Source organism: Pteronotus mesoamericanus, unplaced genomic scaffold, assembly GCF_021234165.1.
Source record: "Pteronotus mesoamericanus isolate MK-2021 breed Mesoamerican mustached bat unplaced genomic scaffold, CSHL_Meso_final contig_101, whole genome shotgun sequence".
NCBI lineage: Eukaryota > Metazoa > Chordata > Mammalia > Chiroptera > Mormoopidae > Pteronotus > Pteronotus mesoamericanus.
This window is the reverse complement of record NW_026555001.1, coordinates 11,208,143-11,223,572: the sequence shown is the minus strand read 5'-3', so window position 1 is coordinate 11,223,572 and position 15,430 is coordinate 11,208,143. Positions and strand designations below refer to the sequence as shown.

The following is a 15,430-nucleotide window of genomic DNA, read 5'->3' as shown; positions in this document are numbered from 1 at the left end:
TCCGGACTGTGGCAGCCCCACTCCCAGTACTGGTTCCGTCCCACCCATCACCTTCCTCCCCTCCTGTGCTTCATGCCCCACGTCTAAACGCCACTATGGACTGGATAGGCTAGTTCGCCTGGGGAGGAGGAGCCGGCTGAATTCCAGGACCTGGTTCCTTGGTCTTGGGGAGAAAACACCTACTGGTAGGGCAACCCCTTTGTCTGGGGATCCAGGAGGGGTTTGGATTGTAATGGTGGGAGGCCAGGCGCCCTGAGTGCAGAGGGCTGGTGCCCTGGAGGGCTGGCGCCCTGGAGGGCTGGCGGGAGAGAACGGTGGAGTCAGGCCCACCTTACGGGTCATAGCATCCTTGTTTCTGCCTAGAATTCCATGTTGGGAGCCGTATTCAAGAGAGGCAGTATAATAGGTGCATCCTTTTCCACTTTCTGTGGGGATAAGATGTATTGTTTAGCATGTTGTTTTACTTGAAGCCACAATTGGGAAGGAAACTTAGGGCCCACCATCATCTCATGTCATTAGTTTAAAGGGCAGAAAGTGTCTCTCAGCCCTCCATGAAGCATAGAAAAGTATTAAGTTTTGTTGATAGCTGATTAATGTTATGCTTTGGCATTATTGTGAACTAACTTTTAGCTTCCCTCTTGAACGATATTTTTTAATCATTCAAAGAAACATAAGAAACTCTTTATGTTTCACTCTTCCTTTGCTTTAGAAATTTTTATACATTTTATCTTGAAATAATTTTAGACTCAAAAGAAGATGCAGAAATAGTAGAATAAATTCCTCTATACCCATACCCCCGCTCCCTCCAGTGATAAGATCTCTAGCACCCACAGTCCATTATCCAAACCAGGAAGCTGACGTTAGTGCAGTGCTACAAGCTACAGACCTTACTAATTCTTACCACAAAGCAATTCTTCATGCTACCCCTTTGTAGTCATATTCTATTCATCTTTAAAATACATTTTTTATTTTAATGAAAGTTATACTTCATAAAAATCTATGATTAGAATCATGGAGCCTAGCATAGTACCATGTGTGTAGTAAATGGTGTGGAATTTAAGACTAAAGGCCTGGCTATAAAAGCAAACTTGTGGCTCACTGGCTGGCTGATTTCAGGCAAGGAACACAACCTCTCTGAGTCTTGGTTTTATCACCTATGAAATGAAATTATTGAAAGCTTGGGAGAAACGCTGCCAGGGCTCGACACAAAACACATGAGTGTCTGCCCGGCCACAGGCTCTGTCCGTGGTCAGTGTCTTACCCAGGATGGGGGTCAACACCTGTGAACAAAGGGACACAAGACTGGACAGAGGAGGGGAGCTGAAATATAACACGAAGCAATTGCAACGCAGACCCTCGGGCGATCCCTTGGGGAGCGGGCATGGCCCTAGTTTAGAGTTGTGCGGGCCTTTGTATCCCTGTACCTGCATGGGTGCTGCCACTTGGGTGCGGGTGCGACCTTGGGCAGGGCGGCTGCTGTTAGCCACGGGCAAGGCCTGAGCACCCACTCGGCTGGGGGCCTTCGGCTGCAATCCTCCCTCACCGGGGGGCCAAGCGCCTCTGCTCCGCAGGGGGACCTGGGCAGCACATCGTAGGCTCCGCTGTAGCCACTGTAATTATCGTGGCTCTGAGGAACAGGGACATCAGAGGGGAGACAATCGCAGGTTTACCATCCGCGCCACATGTTCACCACATGAAACCCAGGCATATGTGAATGGCTTGATAACTCCAGAAAAAGCCGTTTCCCTTTCTGTTGACATCTTTTGGAAGAGCTAATTTGGGAGAGAGAAAAAAAGCTATGGACCCCTCTCTTCCCTTAAAGCAGCTGAAGGGAATTTCCTAAAATTTGCCTTGCCAGCCCCATCAAAGATCCCTGTCTTGTACGATCCTGCCCTGGGTACGGACTGCCTTGAAGTGAGTTTTAGAGGCAGACTTTTAATGACTTTTCAAGAAATCCCTTCTTAGCCTGCCAAGGACAAGTTGGTATCAGTGATATTATAAAGTAACCCTGCGTGTTTAGAAATAGCTGGGAGACTCCTGGAGGTCTGACGCTGAGCTGAGGCCCATGGGGGTTCCAAAGGAGAGATACGAGCCTGCAGCTAGAAAGGTTCTGTTTTGTGCCTTCTCTCTCCGCACAGCTGCTCCCACATAGAATAAGTAACAGAGTTTTGAAAGCACCCACTCAAGTAGCGCAGTATGGTTCCAAGTGCTCAGTGGGTGGGGATTAAAATCCTGATGGTTCATATCCAAACTTGATTAGTGTAGTTTGGTCTATAAACATCATGATATCATGTCTGCTTTTGTAAGGAAAAGATCGTTTATGTTAAGGTAAAGCCCATCTATTCGGTGCAACATCATGAGTTTGGGGGTGAACGATTGAAATATGTTTTCCTGATTTGTCCAGTCTCTTTGGAGCAAATTTCTTTGGTTATCCAAGTGCCCCAGAGGACTTAAATGGCACATGTCACCCCTTGTCTCCTCGCTCAAGGGAAAGGCCTGGGGGTCAGGAGACACCTCTGATTTCCCTTTGTGTCCCTAGAGGGCCTTGCACAGATATAGCTGATGATTAATAGATGTTGGAGACTAAAAGGACCCTTATCAACGGTGCCAGGAAGTGAAGATATGAGCTAATCAGCAGTGACGAGCACCACAAATTAGACCCATTAGAGGACACAGGATTTTGATGATTACATCAGAGATCTGGGTTTGTTCCTGGAAACTTCTCTGAGCACTTGTCCTTTTTAAATCAGAATCTATGGTGAACTCATCCAATGGGTGGTTGAAAGTTCCCTGGTCTGGGAGTCGGGAGGCCTGGGCTCACATGCTTTCCCAGCTATGTGACCTTGGAGAAGTGTCCAAACCACTTTAAGGTGCAGCTTCCTCAACAGATAAGTTGGTTGATGCAGCACTACCTCTCCTAGGGCTTGTTTCATAGATCAGATGAGCTAATGGCTGAAAAGCATTGGGTTCACCCCAGGTGCTTAGTAAATGGTGACTGTTGTTATCATTACCATGGTAACCCTATAATGTCATCCAAATCAAGATTCTTTGACAGTGAATGGGAGGCTTAAAAACAATTAGAAAAACTTTTCTGAAAGACTTGCTTAATGACCAACAAATTGGTTTCTTGTACTGGTGGACCTGTAAAATGGTTCTTTCTATTCAGGAACCATTTTCAAATATAAAATTCTTTTGGAGCTATAGAAGAACATATATCTGTGTACATTGGAGCAAATTTGAAAATTTTCCTTATGCTCATGATCTAAATGTTAAAATTTAAACAGAATGTAATTTTTGATATATACAAGATAGGGCAAAAGTAGGTTTACAGTTGTTTGTATGGAGAATAATACAATAATAATATTGTAATAATATAAGAATAAACTCTGGCATACTTATAACTATAAAACTACTTTTGCTGTACCCTGTATTTATGTACTATAAACAGTTTATCTATCATGATATTTTTATGCAGAATGTATTTCTCAATAGTTTTATTATTTTAAATTTTTTCCCACAAAATTATCTGCATTTTGGGCTTAATAAATTGGACATTGCTGATCTTTCCATTGACTTCTCTATAGACCACACTATATTTAATTGAGAAAATACTCTGTACAGGTATTGAAGTACTTGGTAAGCTGAGAGCAATTCTGTTAAACTAAGCCAATTCTCAATTCTAATTTTTAAAGCTATTGAAATGTGTAAATAATTCAGTCCAAATATTTCCTACATAATTTTGGCCTTTATCCAGACTATCTTTGACAAATGTTTTTATGATAACTTGTCAAAGAAGTGGTCTCTATTTATGATTCTTTTGAATGGCTTACCAAATTTAGATGATTCAAAATTGTAGGTCTTCTCAATTACATCCTATTCTGGGACAGAATCTAAATTTATCTAAATAAAAATAGGAGCTCCATCCATATATTCTCCTCACAGGTTGAGATCATCCAGGGCACAATTATAGAACTTCAAAATTCAATCCTGCGCTGTATTAATGCACTCATTCTCCCTGCCACCCCCCACTTTTGCAGGATACATTTCCGTGTTTTCCTGCTTGTGGCGCTGGCTTCACAGGCCTGTGACTGACGCAGAAGCACGGACGGAACCTGGTGCGCGGAAGACCTCCACGCTCGGCTTATTGTCCTGCCGTTGCCATACTGACATTCTTAATTTTTGAACAAGGCACTACGTTTTCATTTTGTTTTGGCTCCACAAATTAGGTAGCAGGACCTGCCTGTTTGTAATTTTCTAAAAACTTCAAGCTCAAAAGCTGAATTAAAAAAAAAATCATTCATTCAATACTTTGAAGACTTCCAAATGATTTTGAACAAAAGGCAGCTAACATTTAGAGCATCGTAGGACACTTAGGTTGATATTTACAAGGTAGGTTATGTAGGTTATCATAAAGACTCTGATATTCTAAGTCAATTGGTAGATAGGAAGGAGAATTTTGTAATCCACTTACTGTGTGTGTGTATGTATAAAACTTGACAATTCAGCTTCCTTTTCTATTGGTAGATCACCAGAGCTTGTTCAGACACAAGTGTAAATTAGACATGTTCCACTACACAGTCCAAGTACATTTCTGCTCCTCAGGTTCTTAACTTAGGGACAGTACTGTTTCTACTGGGATTCTGGTCATGAAAATGTATCACTTCAAAAGCAAAGTTCTTCTTTAATGATGAACTTTTACACTGGATATGTATAATAGCAATCAGAATAATGTCAGGTTGTTCACCTGTGACAGAATAAGCTTCCCAACGTTTTCATTTTATGCCATGGTTTTTGAAAAAATCAACCATTATTAGAATTAATGAATTTCTCATTTAAAGCACCTGGACCCTGACACAAAGCTGGTGCCTCATTGCTGTTTCCAGAGGTCAGCCGCTGCCAGCGGAGACCCGTTAGCAGCTAGTACTTCATTTTTCAGGCACGCACAAGAAAATTTGGAATGAAAATGAATAAAATGAGTTTAGAGGAACCGTCATTGCATCTAAATGAAAAATTAAGCCTCACAGAGGGACATGAGCACATAGCTAGCACAGCTGCTTGTGTTCAGTCATTGCTTCCAAGTGTGGTTTACCTAATGTAACAACTAACTTTTGAAGTCAATCTGATGCTGCTTGGCAAATTTCTTTTCTGGTTTTCATGGATGCTAGGTGTCAAAAAACATTTTATGCAAGTTACACATTCAGCAACATTACTATTTTAATCTTTCCCTAAAACAGTGTTTTAATCCTTTCAAGATGATTGTCAGTAAAAGGTTTATTGCAGAAGAAAGACATGTTACCCAACAATACAATAAATAATAGCTGTCGGTACACTATACAGAAAATGACAAAACCACTGTGAACAAGAATGTTCAGACCACCGCCTGTTTGCTCCACGATGGGGCTGCTCAGCTTCCATTTCCTGTGCACATTTCGCTCACGCCTGCCCTGCACTTTCCCACATTCCCCACTGATCCTGCTGATGTGTGGCCAGGACCTCCCAGGCCAGAGCAGGGACTGGAGGGAGGTGGTGGGCAGCAAGCTCTCTCACTACCACTGGGTCCCCGGGAACTGGTGACGGACACCCTATATTTTATCATGCTGTCCTTCAGAGGGGGATTTAGTTGCACATTATCAGGGAACATTGGGAAAGGAAAGGAGGATTGGACATTGCAGGTCACCCTTCGGATTTGACCAGGAAGAAAACGAGAAAACTCAGTTTATACATGTAGCTTATCACTACTGTTAAGGCTGGTGGAGGCTGGGAATATCATGTGGAGGTCTGCTTAGTGGCATTAAACACACCCCATCATAGTGCGTTTAATGCCACTATTTTTCATAGCGTTTTGTTTTATTTTTAAACAAAGCATCTGATATGTTAAACTACTCATGACTGTTCTAGAAAAACCTGGACATATGGTCATCCTGGTTATCAATCACTACCTCGGTCATCCTATGACTTCCTGATGAAATATAATATTGTACTAATTTTAGAATAACATCTACATAATAAAAATGATCTATCATTTAGATGAGACGGAAAGAGTAACCTTGGTACATGGGTCAACTAAGGCTAAAAGATGAGCAGCAACTCAGGGGGCTCAGTTGTAAGTCACAGCTTAGCTCCTTGGCTGCCAGGTCTCAGGGACAATTTCTGATCGTTCTCTCGCTGGTCTGGGGCGATTTTCAGTTCAAGCAAGCTGAATTCTTGAGGGGAAAGGAAACGCTATGTAATTAATCTTACTCTTGCTTCTTAAGTTCTAGTCCTACGTAAGTTTGGGCCTTTGGTACTGAAATCTTTTTTTAACCGTGCTCCAAGTGAAGTGTCTGGAAACCACCACTATTTTCATTTTTTTGGAGGGGGCAGCACTAAAAGTCCAAATGTATATTGGACACCAGCTGTATACAAGTTGTGTAAACTTCACTGTCTGAGGCTTCATCACCTGTAAAGTGGCCCTCACAGCCTGGGCTGCCAATACATCTGGGTCCAAACAGCTGGGAGCAATTTTCAGTTGGGAAAATAACTTATGTGGAAAAGCAGCATAAACTTTCATCATATACTGGCTGGTTGTAAACTAAGGTCATGTCAGGGAGAGATTCTAATGGCTTGTTTTTCTATTTGGTTGTGGTCAGGTATTTCTGGGGCACATACAGCCCACATTTCCCAGGAACAGGTCATCATAATAAAATGAACTGGATCACCTTATTACCTTTCTTGAGTTCTTTACTAGTGGATTTTGGGAAACAGATGCTAAATGTTTAACAAAACTTGTATACAGCTTTGTTAGGGCTTTTCTGCAGTAACCTGATCTACACAATGTGCTAGTAGAAAAAGCTTATCAAAGTAAACAACTCTGACCTAATCTATGACCTAACACAGATTAAAACTGTATATTTTTAATATCAAATAATGCCACATGGACTTGGGTGACCAGGTGACTGACTGGAAATGTCCGGATAGGAGAACACCAGCAGGTTTTGTCCACAAGCAGAGTAAAACCATATTTTAAATTTGGAATTGCTTATCGTTTTAATTGTCAGAGATCCTGCCCTTTTCCTGGTTTAGGAAGCAAAAAGCATGAGTGGACCTCAATCCACAGAGTGTTTGAGAAATAGAACGGCACATGGCACTTGTAAACACTAACTGGACTTGTATCTTGTCAACTCGGAAAGTGATTTCTGTTTCCCCTGAAGACCTGATAAAAGGTCAGTTTTTAACAATTTCATTCAACCATTCTTTAAATATTTCATGAAATTTGCCTTTTAAAAAAATTGGTAGTAAAACAGAATTTACCTTTTTAATCAATTTCAAGTGCTGATTCAGTGGCATTAAGCACATCCACAGTAGGGCGTAAACATCACTACTATTTCCAGACCTTGATTTCTAATTGCCTAAGCTTCTCCAAGATGCAACACTGAAGTAGAAAGAGGGAAAAACACACGATTTTGCTTTAAAGTGAGATCAATAAGCTTTGTCTGTGTGCTTTGTTCCAGCCTGGGAATCAAGACCGTCAGGGAGACGGCTCTGGTTAGGTCCATCCTCAGATATTGGGCTTAGCCCTTTTTTGAACTCTGCTTTTATTCTAGGATGGTTGCAAACCAGGGAAAAGCTGCAAAAACCTATAAATTCTCTAAAAGGGGATTTCAGCAGAGCTGTATGACTGGCATGGAAGCTGAGGAGAGCTTTGTTACGTTCATATGTGGAAGAAAGGGACGTTGTCTGAGCCTGCAAGGGTTAGATGGGACTGTGTGTGTGAATTAAATAGGGGGACAGATGGGAGTTCAGTTTTCAAACTTCCGCAGTTCAAATTGTGTATGAATGTTATTTAGAATGAAGATGCTTGTAAAATGAAATCTTAGAATCTGTATGCATTAAAGGAAATCAGCAAAACCTAGACCTGCCTGACTTTAGACTTCAGCTCTAAAGCTGAAGCTCGCGATCTTCAGACCTAGCCTCTGTGGTGCTTACAGAACATTTCTCTCTTCTAAACATCCCTCACCCACCACGGCCTTGTTGAGGTAGCAGAGAGGGCCCGCTGACATCCTGTTTGGAGCATTTATGGTCTGTTCCTGAACCTGTCTCTTCTGTTTTGAAGTCACAGTTGCACAATGATCAGAATTTAAAGGTTTAATTATTAATGTCCTGTAAAGAGAAAAATGGAAATAGGACTCTTGATTTAACTTAACAATTTATTTCATGAATCAAATAGAGATATCCATCATTATGCTTATATATAAGAGAAATATGGCAAAATGCTACCATTTGTTAAATCCTAACAACTAGTATGTGGGTGTTTGTGTTGTTATCCTCCTGTACTTTCTGCTGTATTTTCTCTGTATTTTCCTATGACAAAAATGACTAAATACAATGTATAGAATTAAAAAAAGCAGGAGACATCCTCATTTTTCTGGGATAGGCAAAGGAAATTTCAACATTGTGTTAATTTAGAATTGGCTGAGCTTCCTAGAATAAAATTGCTTCAAAACTCTCCAGCAGCCTTATCTGTACATCTTTGAAAAAGGCTTAATTGTTGCATCCAGCCCACAGAACCATCTCATCACATTGCTCCGGGGACACTACAGTTTACAGTGAAGAAATGTTTTTCAACAAGCACTAAAGATGGTCTCCATGGGGTCTGGCTGGGAAGCTATGGTGAGTTAATTCAGAAAATAAATTGTTTTGATTCTTTTCGAGCTTTGAGACTTTGGACAAAGTAATGAATAACCCTTAGTAATTAACATGCCTTGTTTATTTTCGTCCTTTTGAATGCAATCAAAGAAAGGAAAGAAGCATTCAGGAGGCCCCCAAAGGCACTTTGGCACTCACCAAGGCAGCCAAACCATGAATAACGCAGCGGGGGTCCATGGCTAAGTCCTAGTTTTGTGTTATTCAATAACACGAGGAAACATGCTTTTAGCTCAAAGCAGTATTTCTCTTCAAGTATCTTCACGTAGATTTGGTAATGCTAGAGCGATGTCAATGTACCCAGCATCTTTCAGTAGTTGTCTAAGGGGATAAAGGTAAGAAAAAGAAAAGGGCAGGCAGAGGGCGTTTGGAGGCTGGGAATTCCATTGGTCTGGGGAAGACTTCCTTGGCTAGTACCTCTGGGAAAAGGGGTGCTTTACAGCATACATGCTTTTAGAAACAAAGGGGCCTTGAGGATGCTAGAGTAGTGAGGATGCTTATAGCTGCAAATAACCACAGACCCAACTCAGGATGGCTGAATCCATGAGGGGATTTACGATTTTGCATTTCATGCCCCAGCGCAGGCACGCCCCTGCCAAGGCACCCCGGGGCGCTGGCCCCGGCTCTCTGTGGATTTCTGCATTGGCCCCGCCCCCCCCGTGTTGGCTTCATCCTGCAGCAGCTCTGAGCACCATATCCACTCACAACAGTGTCTTGAGCCCCAGCCTTGGCTGGGAAAGTATATATTCACTAGAGAATCCCAGGAATTGACTCTCAGCCATGAGTGGGTGCTGGAACCGGCGGCCTCTGAGGACAGCTGAGGTTGAGAAGGCTGAAAAGTGCTATAAAAGTAAGAAAGCAACATGTCACGGCAGATCAGCTCCAGTTCTTGAGGGGAACACGGCCACTTTCAGTCACTGTTTCATGACGTCTGAGATAAAGCAACCAGTAAACCAAGCGAGGACAGCACAGTGCACCGCAGATGACCGCTGGCGCCCGCTAGCGCCAAGCCTTGACACAATCTCATGCAAATGTGGCCTTAAATAAAAGAGGCTGTTCTTGGTAGAGGCTCACATTTTTCATATTAACACAATAACATTGCCTTATATTTCTGTAACATAAGCATCATGAGAGCCTGAATTTTGTCTTATATGCTAGTGGACCGGCAGTGCCTAGACCAATGAACAAGACATACTACATTCTCCATAACTACTTGCCAAAAGGATGAGTAATGGTAGAGGCAGTTTAATTTACCAGCTAAGAGATATCTGGGGAAAGAGAGAGCGTGAGAGAACGAGAGAAAGTGGGAGAACGAGTGAGAGCGAGGAAACCTAGGTTTGAATGACAACCCTGTCATTTACTAGCTGTGGAATAATTTTTGTGCTTCAGTTTTCTCTTTGGTAAAATTGGGATAATAGAGAAATCTTCACCAGGTTGTGAAGAGTAAATGAATGAATACATGTAAAAATACATGCTTAGAACAATGCCAGGCATATAGTAAGCCCCCCAGGAAGTGCTGCCATTATTACTACTACTAAATTCTTAATTTCGCAGTTTCACCACTTATGAAATAGGAATAATAATACATATCCCATTTTGAGGATTAAATGAGACAGTGTTTGTTCCTTGTTCATAATGTCAGGTACGGTGTTAAGAGCTGGGTCAAAGTTCGCTATAATTCCATATCTATTCTCAGTGATTTTTATCTTATAGTTAGTTTTACCCCTAATAATTTTGGTCCCCATAACAACATAGTGAGAGAACGGGACCAATATTAGCCCCCCCTTTTTTTAAATAGGTTTGAAACTGAGGTACCAAGCAATTAAATGTGCTTCTTAAGACTCACTTGATAGGCAAATGGTAGAGCCAGAAGTCAACAATATCAAAAACTATACTTCATATCCACACAGCCCATTTTTTTTCAAAGTTAAAGTTAGCTACAAAATCTCCAAAACAGGGAAAACTCCTTCAGTATAAGCTCTTCCAAGAAAAATGGACCCATAACATATTACAAGAGTGATCTGAAGATTGTAGCTAGAATTACTTTTTTTAGCTTCTTTTCCCAATGCATTCAATTGTAGTTTGGGGAACATTTTCCTCAGCACTATCTCAGATCCTAGATGAGCAAACTAACATTAAAATATTTACAGTTGACTTACTTGTTCTAAAAATAAAACCTCTTAAGTGTTTGCCTGAAATTATTATTTTAAACTCATTTATGTACATGGAATGTGCTTTTACTCTTTAAAAAAGCAGCCTGCATGTTACACCCTTGTTTGTTTATGGAGAAGCTTCACATGCTGCATACTGACTTTGACAGTGAAGTAACTTCTTGGATCAAAATGGCCTCTAGACATTAAATCCGACTTAATTCAGCACTATTCTTTGTATGTTAGTCTTTATAAATTACACTTTTAAAAATTGCCTGCAGCTTTGGAGAGAGATGCACTTTACTAACAAAGCAGGAAGTAACTCCCAAGTATCTCCCATAAAAGCTTGTGCTGGTGGGCATCTGAGAACACTCTGTTCAATCGACTTCTGTTTCTAGAGAAAATCATTTTGGAAAATTACTGTGCTGATTCTTGGCATCTGCTGTCTCTAAGAGTGGTGATTTTAAAAGTTACATTAACAAAATGTCCATTTTGAATCCGGCTTGTTTGTTTTACTCAAAATACATATGAAAATTCCTGGTGTAGAAAACTCAACCTGTCACTCGCCATCAGAGATGCAAATTAAAACTGCAGTGAGCTATCACCTCACACCTGCCAAAATGGCTGCCATTAATAAATCGACAAACACGTGCTGGTGAGGATGTGGAGACAAGGGAAGCCAAGGGCACTGTCGGTGGGAGTGCAGACTGGGGCAGCCACTGTGGAAAGCAGTTTGGAGTTTCCTCAGAAAACTAAAAGTGGAACTGCCTTTTGACCCAGTGATGCTGCTGCTGGGAATATGCCTGAAGAATCCTGAAACACCAATTCAAAAGAACCCACGGGACCCCATGTTCATAGCAGCACTACTTACAATGGCCAAGATTTGGAAACAGCCTAAGTACCATCATTAGGTGAGTGAATAAAAAAAAACAAACCCCACCCAAAACAAAACAAAAAACCCCCCAAACTGTGACACATTTACGCAATGGAATACTATGCAGCAGAAAGAAAGAAGGAACTCCTACCTTCTGCGAAAGCGTGGATGGAACTGGAGATTATTATGCTAAATGAAATAAGCCAGGTGGTGAAAGACAAATTCCGTATGATCTCACTTATAAGAGGAATCTAGGGAGCAAAATAAACTAACGAGCAAAAAAGAACCAGAGGCCTAGAATCATGTAACAGATGGACAGATGTAAGAGGGAAGGGGTGGGGGCTGACTGTAAGAAGGTGAAGGGATTAGTCAAAAGCGTATATGGAGGACCCATGGACGGGGACATGGGGAGATGGGGGTGGGGGCGGGCTGGGTGGAGGAGGGCAAAGAGGGAAAACTAGGACAACTGTAATAGCAAAATCAATAAATTTTTTTTTTAAAAGAAAACCTGTGCTGTATAACACAGGGCATACTTCCCTCCAACTACATAGAAAGGCTAAATTTCTGTTAAATCTTCAAAGAAATGGTCCCAACAACTTAATTTTTTTAATCATAGTTAAATTTTTTTTTCCATAAAAATTTCATTTAAAAAGAGGCAACTAATTAAAAGAGCAACACGGTCAGCACCATTATACAAGTAACGTTATTGGGCTTTCATCTGAAGTTTTATGTATAATTGTTTCTAGATCGATACCCCCCCGGAGCAACCCTGCATTAGTATTATTTTATCAACCTTGTCTTTCTGCTAAAGCCATCCCCAAACATGAGAGTTTCCTTGGTGAGAAACTATCTCCCAGGCTCTGGTCATTACAACTTTTTGTTTGTTTGTTTGTTTATTGACAGCCCATACGGCAAACCCCTTAGTTACTAGCAAGCGATCATGTTCCTGGGAAGCCTGGTTTTTTTCGCAGAACTAAAGTCTCCTAGCTGACATACCAAGTATTTTTTGCTCCTTCTTGTATGTTTATAAATCCAAGTGGGAAAGCTTTCTGATTCAGATTTTCATTCAATGAACTGTTGCAGCATTTTAGCAAGCCCCAGTAAATATTTTATGAGCCAAGATGAGGTCTTTTCCTAGAAGCTGTTTCTTCTTCTTTATTGTCTTCTTTATCATCTGGGTAATCCACTAGACCATCCAAACTTCCCTTGTAGCCAAGTTTATAGTTTTGGAAGAGGGTCCATTAGCACTTGCGGCGCCCCCGCAGGTTGCTGTTTGCACTGTTTGCTCGGTTAGCGGCACTGGTGGAGAAGGAGAAAGGAAATTCGTTGGAAGTCACCAGAAGTCCTTTGGGGAGGGTTTCCCTTGTCTTCACTTTCTTTTGCTTTCTTAGTCTCCATAAATTTTTCATAAATATCTGGGAAATCATCTTCTGGCTTAGATTTTTCCACTGGTGCCACAACTGCTTTTCCCTTCTCTTCATCTTCATCCTCTTTCGAGGTTTTTTTCATCTCTGCAAAATCTGTTCCTGCACAATGTAGATGGTACACTGATCAGTTTCTGATTTTGTCTGTCTTTTTCTTGCTCAGATTTAGTCTTCAATCCTGAATGTCTGAACATAATCAATTTATTTAAGTGCTTTATAAAAGTTTTCAACTGTATGTACAGTCAGAGACTTGATATCTTCCACTCTTATAAGTTCAAATAATGTACTAACAGCTGAATTTAACAGATTGTACCAAGTTCCATTACCAGAAGAGCATTTACAGCTGGCTCAAAAAGATTTCCCTTGGTGATGTAACGATTATAAAATTCATCTTTAACGCCAATTCTCTGCCTTATAAAACAAAGAACACACAAGACTAGGAAAGTGTGCTTTGAATTCATCAAGGCCAAGATTCTTCTTAGCTAGTCCTCATTCATGATATAGTTTTTTAAAATGTGATGTGTGTGATGTTCCACACAAAATGTGAATAGCTCTAAAATTAGGGCAAGCAGCTGTGCATAATAATCAGGACAAATTGTCCCATTTTTGTTAGATCTGTCTATATTATCCTTTTCACATTTGTCTTATGAAGTATTGGTCAAAAGTGCTCTGGGACATGCATACAATGGTTGTAGAAGGAATTTAGAAATTTGCTTTGGTAGGCTATGATCTTACAATTATTTGGTCATTGTACATAAGACTTAGGGAGCGCATTTATGAACAGTTTGAGCATTTTGGGAAAAGAACTTGTGTATATACTTTGTTTTTATAATTAAGCTATCTGACCTACAAAATTGATCATGACCTTCAGATCTGAATGGCAGGATTCTTCTTCAGAATAAAATTCATTATCGATGGATGAAGATACGCCACCATTGGGCTATTAAGTAGAGTATACCACAGGCCCCTGAAGGTTCTTCCCAAGAAGGCATTTCAAATATGGCAGGTGCAATAACAGTCCCATTAGTATATGAGGACGGTCTCCCAAGGCTACTACATCGAAGGCCAAAATTCACTTGATGGTGTAACTGTTAGCTTGTTTTGTAAACCAGTCATTTTGCATTAGAGTCTCATGCGATGTAGAGCAATGTCACAGTGCTTTGGTTCAGAATGATGCTCATAGGCCGACCCTGTAGAAATCTTTTGAAATGTGCAGGGATACAAACAGGAGCCCAGGTGAACTCAGCCTCTGTTAGTGAGGCAATCTGGGCTCTCTGATTCTTGCTGATAATATGTTACTCTCCAAGCAGCCAAGTAACTTCAGAATTATGAAATATGGATTTAATACAGCCGTGAAAATCCTATCTTATCCATAAGCAACCTCTATGGTTATGGAGGAACAAGAAACATTGGAAGGAAAGCACCTGAAGAAACCTTGGGAGGAGTGGTTTTCAGCATTGGAGCCTGGGCTGCCTGCAGGGGGTGTTGACTGGGTTCCTACCCTGAACTGTTGCGGAGGGTACAGTACCTCTCTCGGACTGGGTCATGAAATTGAGTCAAAAGAGACTTTGCAGGTATGAGTAACTTAAGGACCTTGAGGTGGGGCAATTATCCTGGATTATATAATGATTCCTAATTGCAATCATGAGTGTCCTTATAAGAGGAAAGGAAGCAAAGAGATATTAGACTCAGAAGAAGGAAATGTGCCATTAAACTATGATGCTACATAGCTTGTTTTGAAGATGGAACAAGGAACGAAAAGCCAAAGAATGCAAGGAATGCTGCTCTAGCAACTGGAAAAGGCGAGGCAAGGAATCTCCAGAGGGAGTGCGGCCCCACTGGCACCTTCATTTTGGCCCAGTGAACTGATTTTAGATCTGACCATTCAGCCAAGTGTGTAGTAATTCATTACAGCAGCCATCGGAAACCAATATCTCAAAAACTGGGAATCTTTCTTTTGATCTGAATGAAAAGTCTGCGGTGGTGGTGCCTCCGTGCGACCCTCACCAGTCTTCTCGACATGATTCGGAGGGAAGGACCGTGGAACGGGCAGGAGAAATGAGAATGAGGAAGAGTAACATAGACCCACAGGGACTGCTTTGAAAGTCACATGGGAGGCCAGGACCCAGATGAGACACTACTTTAGAACAGAAGTGAATTGCCTTGAAATAACTGAAGGAGTGTGCGAAAAAGGACCACACAGGTGTTCAGCTTTATTCCCACGGTTGACGTTTATCAGTCCCTGCTAAGCGATTGACTGACAGCCAAGGGATGTGTAGGACTTTCATTCGTAAATGGCC

General features: G+C 41.3%; 1 pseudogene; it reads right to left on the bottom strand.

The window, feature by feature from the left end:
• Nucleotides 1-12,815: 12,815 nt before the first annotated feature.
• Nucleotides 12,816-15,152, bottom strand: LOC129064459 (serine/threonine-protein phosphatase 4 regulatory subunit 3B-like; annotated as a pseudogene).
• Between the last annotated feature and the right edge of the window lie 278 nt (nt 15,153-15,430).